The sequence below is a fragment of the Vombatus ursinus genome, unplaced genomic scaffold (assembly GCF_900497805.2).
Source record: "Vombatus ursinus unplaced genomic scaffold, bare-nosed wombat genome assembly UNPS02010461.1, whole genome shotgun sequence".
NCBI classification, from domain to species: Eukaryota; Metazoa; Chordata; class Mammalia; order Diprotodontia; family Vombatidae; genus Vombatus; species Vombatus ursinus.
The window spans coordinates 9,817,002-9,833,403 of record NW_020950239.1 but is presented as its reverse complement, the minus strand read 5'-3'; the positions used below and the strand labels follow the sequence as shown (position 1 = coordinate 9,833,403).

The 16,402-nt window shown below is 41.5% G+C and overlaps 1 protein-coding gene and 1 pseudogene across 3 annotated transcripts in view; both read right to left on the bottom strand.

Annotated features, from left to right (window-relative positions):
- Positions 1–4,799, bottom strand: part of TMEM150C (transmembrane protein 150C) — a 66,506-nt gene extending 61,707 nt beyond the window's left edge. The window contains exon 1 of one of the 3 annotated variants that reach the window (XM_027854459.1): positions 4,728–4,799. The gene's annotated coding sequence lies outside the window, so the exon portion shown is untranslated. Of the gene's footprint in view, positions 1–4,669 lie in introns of all 3 variants that reach the window. The other 2 variants (XM_027854458.1, XM_027854457.1) reach the window with 2 other exon arrangements.
- Positions 4,800–8,107: 3,308 nt separating this feature from the next.
- LOC114037548 lies at positions 8,108–8,701 on the bottom strand (annotated as a pseudogene).
- Positions 8,702–16,402: the final 7,701 nt, after the last annotated feature.

Genomic DNA, 16,402 nt, shown 5'->3' with positions numbered 1-16,402 from the left:
ATGCTGTCCACATCCAGAGAAAGAACTGTGGAGTCTGAATGCAGATCGAAGCATACTATTTTCACTTTTTTTTTTCCTCATGGCTTTTCCCTTTTGTTCTGATTCTTCTTTCACAACATGACAAATGTGGAAATATGTTTAACATGATTATACATGTATAACCTATATCAGATTGCTGTCTTGAGGAGGGGAGGGAAGGGAAGGAAGGAGAAAAATTTGGAACTCAAAATTTTATAAAAATGAATATTAAAAACTACCTTTATATGTAATTAGAAAAAATGAAATACTATTAAGTGCAAAAAAAGAAAAAGAAAAAAACAATATCATACAGACAGATGGCTTTGAAAGGCTTAGGAACTTTGATCAACTTAGGATGAAATTATGTTATCCACCTTCTGATAAAGAGGTGAAGGACTCAGAGTACAGGATGTACATACATACATACAGACATACACACATACATAACTGTGTGTCTGTGTTTGTATACACGTATGTATGTGTATCTCCAATGCAGAAATTTGTTTTGCTTGACTGCACATGCTTGTAACAGGGATTTTGCTTTTCTTTCATTTTCAATTGGGGATTTGTGAGTGGGAGGGAGATAAGCTTGAGTTTTTGCTGATTGAAACAAAACAAAATTTAATTTAAAGAAACAGGATGCCACTTAAGGCATTGACACAAAAGTAGAGAATCCAGGAGATGGACTTAAGAATGGATTTCTCACCAATGGATTGAGGTTACTCTTTAGAATGAAGTCTACAAACAAACTAGTGTGTGATATTGGGAAGAGAACACCGGTTCTCAGAACATGAAGTCCTGGAGGTATAGCTCTAGTTTGCCTTATAAGATTCTCATCTAGAAAGCACTTCCACAATGAGTCCACAGGCCATCAAGAGAGCCCTCTATTTAAACATGCAACATCCAAGACTTCCACTAATTCACAATGTTCACCTATCCCTTTTCTCATGCCTATGATTAATTTTTTTTATCCATTCATTTCTTTAGGTAAGTATTTGTGTGACACAGGAGTCTGTTTTATGCTTTGGGATATCTCATTTTTCCCATCTTCAACTATCCTTGAGAACAAGATCAGTTATTGGGGAGGGGGAGGGGAAGGAACAAGAATTCATTAAGCACCTAACGTGCCAAGCACTCTGCTAAGCAGTTTATAGATATTATCCCATTTGATCTTATTAACTTTTTGTCACCATATTGAGTGTCTAGAAATGAAGGGATTGTTATACACAATTGTCAACTTCCATTAAAGTTAGTTTCCGTTGAAGTGGAAATAATTCCTTCCTTCCTTCTTTCCTTCCTTCCTTCTTTCCTTCCTTCCTTCCTTTCTTCCTTCCTTCCTTCCCTCCTTCCTTCCTTCTTCCCTCCCTTCTTCCATTCCTTTCTTTCTTCTTTCTTTCTTTCTTTCCCCAGCATTCATCATTGGGGATATAAGTGCCCTCTCAACACTTGACACATGATAGGTGCTTATTAAGCCCTTGTTGACTTGACTGGACAAACTGAGGAATTTTCTCCAAAGTGTCCAAGCATCTCAACAATCCTCCATGTTGGTTGATTTACACATATGCACACAGTTGGGATTAAGAAAGGGCCCTTAATTGTGTCAAGAGTAGAGTTGAATTTCACCAATACCAAGGTCGTCCTTCAAAGTGAAAATGAGTATCATAATAACCAAGTTATAGGGTCAATTTGGGAACCATGTTTCCCATCAGACACCAACATTTACTTTCTTTCTTATTCCAGGATTATCACAAATTCTTAAATTAGTCATGAAGATAGAGAGGACTAAGAGTGAGAATGCGAGAAGAAAAGGCCAAGAGGCAACCTTGAAATTTGGCTTGACTGTACCTTATTTTGTATAAACAGCCCTCCTGACAAAGGGCTGTCCTTACAGAACCCTACATGAAGTCATGGGTAGGGTGATCATGAAAGATCCCACTATTTAAAAAATCTCTCTTGCATGCCTCTGCCTAGAATTTCCACCATCAGAAATTCATTCCCTTGGGTTAAAGTACATCCATTACCTGGGTCCTCTTTGAAAATTCAAAAGTCATTGGAAAGTACTTGGAGATAGAGAATCCCAATAACTGTTAGTTTACTGCAAAAATAATGTGAAAGAACAGCTAATTAAAAACATACAGATTCTATGTTTTATAGGGAAGAAAAATATTAAAAGTGTGTGTATGTATGTGCATGTGGATGCCTGTATGTATGCTGAAAAGGGGATGAATTTGTACTAATTAACCACATCTCCTGGAGAAACAATTCATAGCACATGCCTTATTGACAATAGGTAGGCCAGAAATAACCACATATTTTATTTTTTTAATCTTGCCAACAATACATTAAGCATGGATGAGGCATCTTTCTAAATCATATGGCATTTTTCAGAGATACAGGGCCTAAGGAAATAATGACAATGTGACTATGTCCATGTTTTAAAAAACAAAAAACAAAAACATACGACAGACAGAAAACTGTAATTGCTTCTCAGAGCAAGCTGGCCAAAGTAGAGACCAGAGAGAAGTTAGAACATTAAGCAAAACAACCTGATAAAAAGTATTAAGATTTATCACAAAGATCAGAAGCATCCAAATATATTTGGAGAAAGAGAAAAGCTTCCTTTATCCATTCAGGGTTGTTATAATAAAAATAATCATATAATAAATAATAATAGTTATCATAAACATGTACTCTTTTTCTAAATACTGTTTAGCAAATAGATATTAAAAGCTAATTCTGTGAAGTTAATGACACTTACTTACCATATCTGAGCTATCAGCTATGGAAACTTTCTATATGCTCATTGAAGAATTTTAAAATTAGAAGTAGGAAAGGGGTTGAACTACTGTTGGGAGCTATGAGGTAAGATAGACTCCCTCTATCAATGTATAATCTTAGTTAAATAGAGCCCTGAGAAATTAAGTGATTTCTTCAGAGCCACACACTTTTAAAATTTTAATTTAATTTATTTTTTTAATTGTCAGAGAAGAGTCCCAAACTCAGGTCTTTTCTAGATCAGTTCTCGATCCTCTACTAAGAATACACCACTGGAAATTCTGGATAATCAAATTCCTAGCCTATTGAGGATCTGTCAACTATACTTGATCTTGGAAAGATTGTATTTGTGGTGCTCAGGAAAAAAAGTTTGGGGCGATTCATGACTGCTGCAACTAACCGGAAGGTTCCTTGATTGACGGGTGTCCTTTGCAAACTCCTTGGGAAGAGAAGGCTTGACCTAGGTAAGCTTATTTAATGCTATGGGGGATTCACTTCATCCACTGCCTACCTGAACGAGTTACAATCTTCCATTACTGGAGATCTGTCTTTAACGGGATCAAACCAGGGAGGGAAACAGAACCTAATATTGCTTTTGAGGTTTTATATATAGCTTAGATATATTTTAAAATTCGATGAGACTTCTGGCACATATCTAACAATGCCTTAGCTTTCCCTGTGAGTTTAGGAGTTGAGTTGCAAAACCTATATCCTTTCATTCTTTTGTTCTTTCATACTCAGTTGCCGAAGGGTGGTCTGGCAGGAGCCTGCACCATAAAATAACTGTGAAAGGATGGTACTGCATTGTAGCATTTTGGAGAGCTGCTATGGACGTGGGGCGAGGGGGACAGCTCCCTTCTGGGTGGGTAGAAAGGGGAGGTGGCTCTAAAAGCCCATTTCAATCCACCTTATCTAGCTTGATTATTTTCCTTTTTAGGAAAGATAGACCCTTGTCCATAATACCTAAGCCTCCCCACATAGTAATTATTACAGGGAATGACCAAACTCTTGCATCCCCGAGAAGAAGAACATCATGTTTCTTTTCAATGGTGCAACAAAAAAAAAAAGAGAGAGACAGAGAGAGAGAGAAAGAAAACAAATCGGGGGAGAGGAGAGCCAAGGGCCCAGCTTACAGGCTTCCTAAGGCAACTTGCGGGCTAGGCTGATCAGCGGAAAAGAGAGGTGGGGCTGATGAGACCGGGAAGCGAGGGAGGCCTGGGTTAGTTGGAGTGCCTGCTGAACAGATGCATAAACCAGCTAGGGAGAGCGAGAAGGGCCGAGACACCTGTCCCGGGAGAGAGGGTGGAAGAGCTGGCCAGCAGGCAGGTGGGGTGGGGTGCACGGGGCAGAAGGGGCTCCCCCAGCGGCAGCAATGCAGCAGGAGGGCTGCCGGCGGCGGGTGGTAGCCACAGCAGCTCGGGGACACTAACGGACCGGCGTGTCCCAACCCATCCCAGCAGGATCGGGGGGAGCGAACCTCCCAAGCCTTCTGGGCTCGGCACGTTTCTTTCGGAGGGGAGCTCCAACGCATCCCACCGTCCAGCGCCCGCAGGGGTTTAAAGTGAGGGTTTGGGGGGGAGGAGCAGCTACCCAGGAGGAGCCCCAAGAGCGTGGCAGACCCGGCCCCAGCCCCACTGCGGCAGCAGCGGCGCCCCACCGCCTCCCGTGCCACCCCAGAGGCCGGTGGCTGCCATGGAGGGCGCAGCACTGCCAGGATGAAGGCGCGCAAGCCTCCGGCCGCCCTCCGACCCTTGCTGCCCCGGGCAGCGAGCGAGCCGGCTCTGCGGCTGGGGCTGAGGTGGGGGGCGGACAGGGCGGAATGGGAGCGGCAGCCCGCGGCTACCTGGCCGCCCGGCCGCCTGCCTCCCTGGCCTACCTGCCCACCTGCGGAGGAGGTCTGGTCCCCACCGACTGACGTCCGGGCTGCAGCTCACCGTGGGAGGCGCCGGGAGCCGTCACAGCCGCAACGCCGCAGAGCCCGGAGCCGAGCCTGGAGGGAGGACGGGGAGGAGAGGGAGGAGGGGGAGGAGGGGGAGGAGGGCACTGCCTTCAGGAAGAGGAGGTGGGATTTGCTCAAGCCGGACTCTGCGTGGTGGGCGGCCTCCCGACTCCTCCTCTTAGATAGAGAGTGTGTGTGTGTGTGTGTGTGTGTGTGTGTCTGTGTGTGTGTGTGTGTGTCTGTGTGTGTGTGTGTGTGTGAGAGACAGAGAGAGAGAAAGTGTGTGTGAGAGTGAGTGTGTGTGTGAGAGACAGAGAGAGAGAGAGAGAGAGAAAGTGTGTGTGAGAGTGAGTGTGTGTGTGAGAGACAGAGAGAGAGGGAGGGAGAGAGAGGAGAAAGGACAGGTGGAGAGAAGCAGCGGGGACCACCGCCCCCCTCACCGTGGGCTGGGTTACGGCCGGGGCTTCTCTAGGAACTGGAGGGCGGCTCCCAGACACAGATTTCCATCGTAAGACTTTCTCACTGGTTGCTGGAATTTTAACAAAACCAAACCTGGCCCTCCTCGAAATGGTTTTCCTCTTTTGCCTCTCCTACCTCCATGATCCGGGATTTCCTCTGCAATTCCCTCTATAATTCAGAAATAAAGTCTTGGGGGAGTTGCTTGAGGGTCACAGAGGTTTAAGGGATTTTGGCATGGCCACAAAGTTTGACATTAGTCAAGACAGCGGAACTCTTTGAGCACCTACTGTGTGCAGGGAGCAGTGCTGGGATCTGGGGATACCAACGGTCCCTGCTCTCAAGCAGCTTCCATTCTACAGCATACTCACGGAAGATTAGGGATCCTTCCAGAACCCCAGACAGTGTTTGAAGTGCATTCAGCTAAAGCATCTTCCACTTTTCACTGGAGAGTGAGGAAATGTGCCAGCTGGAGGAGAGGAGAAACTTTGACTTTGCAGACCTGAGAACCAGGACAGAGCCCTAACTGGGATCCTTCTCCAGTGGATCAAGACAAACCAAGGTTAAATTACTTGACCAGGGTCATACAGCCAGGAAGTGTCGGAGGCCAGATTTGAACTCAGGTCTTCCTGACTCCAGGCCCAGTGCTCTATCCACTGAGCCATCTAACTGCCGTGTCTAGCACATAGTAGGTATTTAATAAATATTGATTTGACATCCTGGACCACAGTGAGAAGAGCCCTATTGGGTAGTCCACAAAGATAATCCAGAGACTACTAGTGGCAATTGGACATGAAACTATATATTAAAAATAAATGCAAGTTTAGTCAAAAAGAGAAGCATAGTTAGTAAAGGGGAAGCAGGATTTGAACCCATATCTTCTGGCCTACAAATCCAACAATTTACCAACAAGCCAGAAACTGTGTTAGGTTCTGGGTATTCCAAGACCAAAAATGAGAGTCCCAAGCTGCTTCTCCAAGTCAACAAAACATGACATTGAATCAAAATCCCTCGTCCAATAGTCACTTGAACCTGGACTGTTGTCATCTTTTCTTGCTGGCCTGCCAACTTTTACCTAACTCCTAAACATTTTGTTCATTTAAACTTAAGGTCTACACCCAGAACCCATTATTTCATATTATATTATAATATGTTATTCTATTATATTATGATACATTATATATAACACAACATATTATATATTATTCTATATTATAACATGTACAATATATGTAATGTATTATATATTATTCTACTACTTTATGAATTACCTTCTAAATAAATATTCCACCAATTTCTGATGTTTGCCTTCAAATTTGTCCACTCACTGTCTACACTCTATCTGATTATTCTGATTACTCCCCCTAGTCCAGCCTAGAACTGGGTTAAAGTTTCCTTGAATTGTGTCAGGTTTCTGTTTTTCACTCAATCTCTATCTCTTCTCCTCCACCCACCTTCAAGCCCAGTCAATGCTTACATCTTTCTTCTTTAACACCTAGCCCCACAAAACATCTAGCCTGTTCCCAAAGTCCACATTGGCCATAATCTCCACAGAACTTTTCCTTAGGGCTTTTAGTTCTCTTGATGCTAATGTCTCATAAGGCAGAATGCTGCTTGCCAAAAGGAGACTTCCTGAAGAGGGATGAGCTATTTTTGTGGGTAGGCTTACTGTCCTGGCTGCTCCCATTACTAATAATACCCTCTCATCCCCTTGGACTAGTGAAAACATAGCTCTGACCTCAGTGGGTGTGCTGTGATGAAGGCCCTTCTTTTCTATTTTAATTTTCTCTCTTTCTTTTTTAAAAAAACTAACAAATATTTATTTTCTTCTCCTCCTATCCCTCCTCTTCTTTTTCTTTTTTCCTTTCTTTTTTTTTTCCTCCCAACCCATTCTCTCCCATGGGAAAAAAAAAAGAAAAAACCCTGTAACAATTAGTGAAATTGTCCTTCTTTTCTTATTACTCATTCATTCAAAAAAACATTTATTCAGCATTTTCTAATTGCAGTGTTCTTGTGCTAGGCACTGGGGGAACTACAAAGATGAATACAAATAAGGGTCCTTTGCTTAGGGAATTTATACTCTAGTAATTGGAAAAATACTTGTAGCCAATTTCTCTCATAAAGGTTTCACATCTAAGAGTATATAAAGAACTGATTTAAATGTATAAGAACAAGAGCCATTCCCCAATAGATAAATGGTTAAAAGATAGGAACAGGAAATTCTCAAGGGAAGAAGTATGAGTTATCAGTAACCTCATGAAAAAATGCTCCTAATCATTAATAATTAGAGAAAAGCAAATTAAAGCAACTTTGAAGTTCTACTACACATTGATCAGTTTGTCAAAGATGACAAAAAAAAAAGATTTACATGAAGTGATGCCAAATGAAGGAAGAAGAGTCAAGAAAGCAATATACACAACAACTACCAGAATGTAAGTGGAAAGAATCCACTGCAAAACAGTAAAAAATGAATGTAACAAAATGACAAATAACAAGTTTGACCCTAAAGAAGAGCTACAAGAAGACATCTCCCCTACTCCTTCATAGAGAAGTTGTTTGGGAGTAGGGTGGCGATGCTGTCCATGAATCTGGGATGTTGCATGAATTGTCAGATGTTTTTAATGTATTAATGGGATTAGCTGATTTCCCCCCCTCATTTCTTCCTATTTTTCTTTTTAAAAGAATTGTTTGTTATAAAGGATGAGTCCCTGGGAGGAGAAAAGAGAGGGACACAAGGAGAAATTTAGGTAATATAAAAATATAATATAAAAAAAGAAAAATAGGTAATATAAAAGGACATCAATAAAAATTTTTATGACACCATTTTCTTTATTTGTACAAAATAGTGAATAGAATAATCATACCCTGACTGGGAAAAAACGGTGATTTAGGGTTTAAACAAGTCCTGTCCTGAAGCATCTATTTTGAAGGCTTGGGACTAGCGGCTTTAGCCCCAACATCTTTGGGTTTGGACTTGGCAGGCTTGGGGTCAGCAGGCTTAGCAGCCTTGGAATCCCTGGGCTTTGTGGCCTTAGAATCAGACTTGGCTGCCTTGGGATTGGACTTGGAAGCCTAGGCGTCAGATTTGCTGGCCTTGGGGCCAGATTTGGCAGCCTTGGGATCAGACTTACTGATCTTGGGGGCAGACTTGGCAGCCTTGGGGTCAGTGGTCCTGGCAACCTTAGAGTCAGGCTTTGTGATCCTGGGGCCTGGTCGTTTGGTGCCGACTCTAGGACCTGGATTCTTGGTAGCCATCTTGTGGCCAGCACTGGCCTTGGGGGACCTTGGGCCTGGGGAGCTTGGCCGTGGAGGCCTTGGTGCTCAGGGCCTTGACGGCTCTGGCGTTGTTGGCCTGCATCTCCTTCAGCCCCTTTTTGTTGTGTTTCTTGACAAAGCGCATGTTTCTCAGAAACTTGGAGTCAGCCCCTCTCAGAGACTCGTATCTCTGTGACTTGGTTTCTTAATGCCATTTCTGTGCCATTTATGGGTGGTGTGGGCCCTAGACTTGGCCATCTTTACACTGCAGCCTGTGCTAACGGGCTCTCCACTGACCGGAAGAGGCCAAAGTGAGAGAGAGAGAAAAGCAAGAAGCGAGTGGCAGTGTGGGAAATAAGGCCAATAAAATCATTTAAAAAAAATAAAGAGAAAAAGGACCCATGTATACAAAAATTATTATTGTAATAGCAAAACACCAGAAACTAAGAAGTGCCCATTAACTGAGGAATGGCTGAACAAAGTGTGGTCTATGAATATGATGTAATGTTATTGTACAGTAAGAGATAACAAAAGGTTATTTTTTATTATTACACAGTAAGAAAAAAATGAAAGTGAAACCTGGGAAGACCTATATAAAATGAGCAGAACATAGAGGACAATTTATATAATAACAACATTTTGAAGGAAAACAACTTTGAAAAATTCAATTATGTGACCAAAATGCAATTTCAGAGGACATGTGGTGAAGAATGCTGCCTGCTTCCTGATGAAGAGGTGAAGAATTCAAGGCACAGAATAAGAATCTTTTTTTTACACATGGCCAATATAGGCATTTATTTTGCCTTATTACATTATTACATAATACATTATTATGGATTCTTCCATATGGATTCCTCCTGAGGGAGGAAGGGAAAAGAAGGGTAGGGATAAGGTAGAAAAAGATAGATAAATAGGAAGGAAGGAAGTCATTGACATTTTTTTTAAATGTACAGAAGAGAATAGAAAGGCCAGACAGAATCAAGACAGACAAGCAGGACAGCTTCGAAAGTTCCATGTCGAATCTATTAAATATCTTTAAAGGAAACAAAGCTATAGGTAGTGGTTGTGGTTTCATGTGCATTACTCTTTTTAAAATTCTATATTTGTAGCCCACATAGACTTGGGGGTCCTTATCCTTTCTCATACTTTTCAGGGCCCCAGAGCAAGGCTGGCTATATCTCCTCACTCAGGCTCTAGGGATACCCCTAAGGGGCATCCCCATGTTCCAAGCTTGAGCCCCACTCTGTCAGTTTTCTCTTCAAAATTATTGGTTGACCCATTGATGAGCACCCCACTATCATTTGACAAATTAACATAAATTGACTTTTGTAAAGGGATATTTGCTAAGAAGATGCAGCAAGAATAGAAGTATGAACAGATCACCTCTGCATCAGAAGGGCATTCTCCCCTGTACCAGCTTGATCCCTTGAAACAGTGGGCTCAAATTTAAAGAAACCACTTACAAAGCCTTCACTCCTCCAAATTCACTTCATAAGGCAGCCTGCGCTCTGGATAAGTCCCTACCTTGTACAGCTGTAATCTAATGATGGGTTGGGTCAAGCAGGTTGTTTCTTAGGGATGCTAGCAAACTCTGATATGCATTCCAGTTCCTGGACCTAGGATGGGTCACTCATCTGACCTCTCAAAGATCACAAATTCATAACCATGTTCAACACTCTATGAAAAAGAAAGATTTAACCTCATAGAGACAGAAGAACCCTGTCTTGGACTCATAGTTTCATGGTGGCTCTGGTAAGAGAGAGCTCATGGCTCCTCCCAGACGTGGATACCCATAGAAGTTCACCCTTCTCATTCACATGAAGCTGGGGAGGAAAGAGGGTGAGTTGCCCTTGTGGGAAGCATTTGTTAAGCATTTACTAGATGGTGTGTTAAGCACTGGGGATACAGAACAAATGGAGTTCTTACCCATTACATCCTAATGAGGGCAAACAACAGACAAAAAACAGCTGAAAAATGAGCTGGAGAGATGAAGGTACCTGGAGTGTTGATACGCCTCAAGGCATCTCCATGGGCAGGGACCAGTTATGGGCAGTATCCCATAAACAGAAGCCAACTTGAGCTAGTCCACACTACTAAGAAGTAACTCTCGAGTCCTTGATTCCTAATCAAAATTAGGCAACCAATCCTACAAAAGAAAAACTAAGCTAGAGAGATCCCGAATGGGGTGGTTTTCCTTGCCAAGATTGATTGAGGCTGCTGAATCCCATGACCAGGCTTCATTTCTCAGCTGACTCTCCCTCCATTTCTCCCCAACAATGAAGTAATTATGTGGAGTTGAGAGATCTTAGCCCAACTCCTCATTAAATGTCCACCAATCAGGATTGTTTTTCTCATGTCAAGGGAGGTCCCAATGATGTGCTGCCAGAAGAAGGGGACCTGAATTTAAGGTGGCCTGAGACTACTCTCATTTGGGGTTTTTGGCCACCAAAAGAGACCACTGACCTTGATTTGTTGATGGTAGCCTAATTAATAAATTGAGTAATCATACCTGGAACTCTGACTCTTGGAATTTCCTTCACCACAATTTGTGGTGACAGTGGTGGGATTGTGAGGAAGAGAGGCCAGTCTTGCTCATGTTTCCTGGAAAAATCTTTTTTTTCCTAGAGTGCTCACTGGTGAAACTTTCTCACCTGGAAGGAGAGCTTTTCCTAGAGGACCATGGGCTGGGATCTGGTTCTCCCCTCAACCTAAAATTTCACGGTTCCAACCAGGTTTAAGGTAAGAAGAATTTCTTAGGAGCACCATGTCTTTGTCTCTGTGAGTCCATTACCTGGTATTTGAAGACTTCTGGCAAGCCAAACTGATAATATCAAGGTGCTTGGGACCAGCCTTATTTATTAAGTATGTGTTTTATATTCAAATAAAACTAGGTTTTTTGGTTTTTTTGGTTGTTTTGGTTTTTTTTTGAGCAGCAAGAGTAAAGAGAAAAGTTTTTTTAAGCAAAAATAATAGGTAAATAAAATAAGCTGCAGCTTTGAATTTGAAAATAATTAGATTTAGATTACAATTTTTAAAATTTGCTCTCTATGGGTAGCCTTCATGGAGATAAGCTTCCACAGGCATACCTCCTAAGATTAGGATAAGGAGGTGAAGGTACCAACTTTTAAGCATGCACCAGAGTGACAGTTTCTTTAATTAGCTAGAGAAATAGAGAAATTAGCTAGGAAATCCTATGTTCCTAACAAAATGCAGACACTATTTGTGTGTGTATGTGTGTGTGAGAAACATTGGTGCTCTCCAGTATTTTGTCATCAGTCTGGGAGTTGAGGATAATATTCCTAACTGGAGTGTCCTGTAGTAGCTTGCTATAGGTATTTCTCTATGTTAATAAACAAGCCAGGGACTCATAAAGGATAGCAACATGTAAAAATTAATGCAGCCTGGCAAGTTTCTTGTAGCAAGGATGACCTAGGTGTCTAGGTTTTGAAGGAAAGGCTACTTCTGGGTTTCTTTTTTCTTTGCTTCACTTTTTTTTTTCCTAAACAGAGAACAGAATTTATGGACAGTCATGTCTCTGATTGAGCAAAAGGGCTTTGAGAACTCATTTATAGAAGGTAAGGGAGTTGTCTGCCTCCCCCCCCCCCCCCCCCCCGGATTTTTATGTGTCCTGTACCTTTAATTTTTGGTTGACATATCACTCAGGTCTCAATTGGGATTAATTAGTAGTTTACCACCCACACTAAATCGTGTGGTCCCTCAATTGAAATTTTAGAAAGACATTCTCGGATATTTACCTCTATTGGCTACTCAGAAAACTGAGTTGGAAATTAAACTGAAAGATTCAGGTTTAGATCATCTTTAAAAATTTTTTTCAGTGTAATAGGAAGTAAGAATAGCAAAAAACAACACGGTAGAAGAGGTTCCCTTGGAAAGACCCCTGGGTCAGGGAAAACGGAAAGTGAAAAAGCAATTAGTGTAACTTGTTATTAGATGTCACAAACCTTCCAGTTCCTCTGACCTCTCTCCCTGGAGAAGGAACATTCCTAGATTTGATGAGGACCCCAGACTAGGAATAGATCGGTTTAATGCTATTCTACTTGGAGAGACAGAACCGATTTAATGGTAGCTCTGCTCTTCCCAAGGGAAAAACTACCTGTCATCGAAGCAATGAATAGGTTAACTCTGGTAGGAGGGGCAGCCCCCAACTGCTGGGTTGACCCCCGTTGACCTTTACAGGACTCATAACAACGCTGATAATTACAGCAGATTATAGCAGGCCAGACAATCTTTGTTTTCGGGTGCCAATATTTGTGTAGCGTGTCCAGCAAACTAGAATAAGTTTCAGGAAACAGTGCAAGAAGAGAGTGAGAATCCTGATCACTTTGATGATAGAGTGTGTGAAAGTGCTAGGTGATAAGCTCATTTAGACCCAATTAACCCCCTAGATGCATCTTTCATTTGTACCCATTTTGTTAATTAATCCGGGAAAGAGATATAAGCAAGTTTCTATAATCAGTATCCCAGTTGGTATAATCTGACCACTGAGCACATTGAACCTGCGGTTTTATAAACTTTCTATGAAGAAAAAGAACGACAGGAGAGAGGAAAGGAGGAATAGGAGGGACAGGAATTGGAAAAAGATCAGGCTGTCATCCGGAGTCTCTTACCTGCTGTCTCAGGGACCCTGACACAACAGTGTGATAGACAGGGTATATATCTGAAGACATACATGAGCCTCACTGCAGGGTGTGGAGGTGGGCTGAGATGAGGGGTGAGGGGGAATGAGGAAAGGGCCATATTGCCCAAAATTGTAGAAAGAAGAAAATGGGACCCCAGATATAAGAAAGGAAATAGCACCAGTAGGATCCCTAAAGAGGAGTAATGCACGAAGCAGGAGGGGTAAGAGCTGTGGATTTTGAAAACAGATTTATTTTCCATACCCCAACATCCTAGCCCCTAATTCTCTCCAGGAAATTCCCTTCATCCACCCTTTCCACCAATTTTGGAAGGTAAATAACTACCCTTTCAATTGATAAGGTACCTAGTAGAAAATTAATAAATGCAATTGACTAACTGAAAAGGAGTGTGGAAAGAAAACAGCTACAGGGTAACTTTTCTTCCTGCTTTTTGCTTTTTTTTTTTTTTTGATGAGGCAATCAGGGTTAAGTGACTTGCCCAGGGTCACACAGCTAGTAAGTGTCAAGTATCTGAGGCCAGATTTGAACTTAGGTCCTCCTGTCTCCAAGGCTGAACTCTATCCATTGTGCCATCTAGCTGCCCCTTTTTTTCCTGATTTTTAAGACTAAAACTTTAATTAGAAAATGATCTTGAATAGTAAAAGTTAGTAAATCCAGGTTTAATTGGATCCCAAAACTAAGGTTTGTAGATTATGTTCAATTTAAATCTTGGGAACTGTCTAGCTTCTTGGCTGCCAAACAGAATTTTAGATGTTAACCCTTTACTGGTTCATGAACAGGGGAAGGTTATTTAAAGATGTGACTTAGAGATGCGTGAAATTTATTGTTTTTGGAGAAGAATTTTTTTTTGCTCCCTCAGAACCTAAGGTCCTAACCTCAGTTATCCACATAAACCCATGTTAGCCTTAAGGTTCAGAACACATTTGCTTGATACCAAAGCCTCTAAATTTTAAATGTTTTGAGGGGTTTCAGAGGAACATCAGCGTCTTCCTAAATGACTCCCTAAGTGTGGCTCCATGAGTCCCCTTTTTGGAGAACATTCCTTTCTCCTTATACCTAAATCACCTTGTAAGACTGTTGAGGAAGATATTATTTTTCACCCACCATATTGTCTAAAATAACAAATGTTGGAGAGGATGTGGAAAAATTGGGACACTAATTCATTGTGGTGGAGTTCTGAACTGATCCTACTATCTTGGAGAGCAATATGGAATTATGCCCAAAGATTAATATTAAACTAATCTTTGGAAGAAGATCTCGTATGCAAACCTGGAGGTACCATTCCCTGCTCCCGTATGCTATTCTGTTCCTCCAGCTGCCCGCCGAATAACTAACATCAGGGCAATGTGTTTAAAACTGCAAAAGTGAGTCTTTTGTCCTTTAAGGTATACTCTGATGGAGGTTTCTCTCTAGTGGCCTCAAATGCTATCGATTTAAAATGTCAGCCAATAATCTTTAAGACATACATTACTATTGTAAGAGCTATTTGTATAAGAAATGTTATTAAGAATTGGAAAATGCAACTCTCTTGATTTGGAAAATACAGAATATTCATTCTATCCAGATTCTGAAAAGTGAAGAGTTAAGTAAACAGTAAAGAAAAGAATGTAAGCACATTTTAATTTGGAAAAAATGTTTGTGAATGATGTAACCAATCTTGACTAAGCAGTCCTGTTTTTCTTTTCTTTTCTTTCTTTTTTCTTTTTTTTGTAGCTGTTAACTAAGCTAGGAGAACTCAGAACCTGCCACCCTCCCCATACTGTGTTCCAGCAGGAGTATCAGCCATTGTAGGCCTCCTGCCTTGACAGGTCATGGCCTAAAGATTTTTGCAATTACTAAGGACATCTTCCTTTTGAGGTTTATACAAATAACACACATCATATGTGTATATACATACATGTGAGTATATATGTACATGTTATATATATATATATAATTACAGTTTTGATATATCAAGGGGCAGCATAAGAAATTAAATGGGAATTTGGGGGGAGTTTTGCAGAAGCTGCAGAGGACACGTGAAGGCCAGAAGACAATGCAGAAGTTTAAAAACTCAGAAATGCATAAAATATATGTATAGTAATATATAATAGCACAAATTTTATAATAAGGTACTGCAAACACCCTATAAAAGAAAAAGAAAAAATTCAGATCTTTTCTGGTATGAAAGATTTCACATAGATTTTCCAGATCCAGGGGTGCTGTGCCCCTACCCCCACAATGTGGAAAGGATAAATGTACATACACATATACACACATACACATATATGTAAACATATACATATATATATATAGAGAGAGAGAGAGAGGGAGGTGGGGGAGAGAGAAATTAAGGGAGAAAGTATAAGTATGTTAAAAAAAAGGTTTTAGGAATTTTTTTTTATTTCATAGAAATAAAAAGGAAATGGGAAGCTTTATTTGGCTATTCTTTACGATATGCAGCTTGAAGTTCCCAGGCTCCAAAGCAGGGCATGGGGGCTCAAGGCTGCCAAGGAACTGGGTGGGGACAAGAACTTAATCAGGCTCTTTGAAGGTAAATAGAGAAAAATTACAGGGAAGTGGGAGTGTCCCCATGCATTTTTAAGAATGAAACAGAGAATAATAATGAGTTTTTAATCCTGAAGCTCTGCTGAGAATTTTGGAGATTTTTACATGTTGCCATTAGCAGATATAAAACCCAGATTTAGTTTGGTTAAAATATGTCCTAAAACTGTGGTTTTGAAGGTGCTTCCCTGTCAGGATGATTGTGGGGTGCAAGGGATGTTGAGGGAGGACAAGTACCTCTGGTATGAGGGCTGCTCATGCACCTTCGGTGTCCACCTTCACCCAGTTCTCACCTGTGGCTCCAAGAAGCTGTAACATGAGCAGCAGCCACACCCTGGTGAAACCATCTCAGCAGATGAGTTAAACCAGGCTTCAAACCCATCGCTGAGTTAGGGGGATGTCTACCCCAAGCATGTGAAGACTTCTCCCTGAAGAATGGGTGGATGAGGACAGCTTGTTCCAACAGCCATGAAGGCATCTGAAGCAGGCCTGGTGGAGCCCAAAGAGCTTGGTCAGACATCGAAGACCCCAAGGTCATCCGCTGCATCCTGCGCCGTTGCCAGTTGTCCTGATTTTTGTCTAGGCCTGGACTTCTGATGACTCTGGAAGAGACAGTGAGGCTGACAACTTTGTGCAGCTCTGCCTCATTTAAATCCAATTCATGCATGAGTCAAGATATCACCCCAATGATGTCATTGGTCCTCTTTGAAAATGAAGGATGGGGGTGGAGCCAAGATGGCAGAGTAAAAGCAGTGAC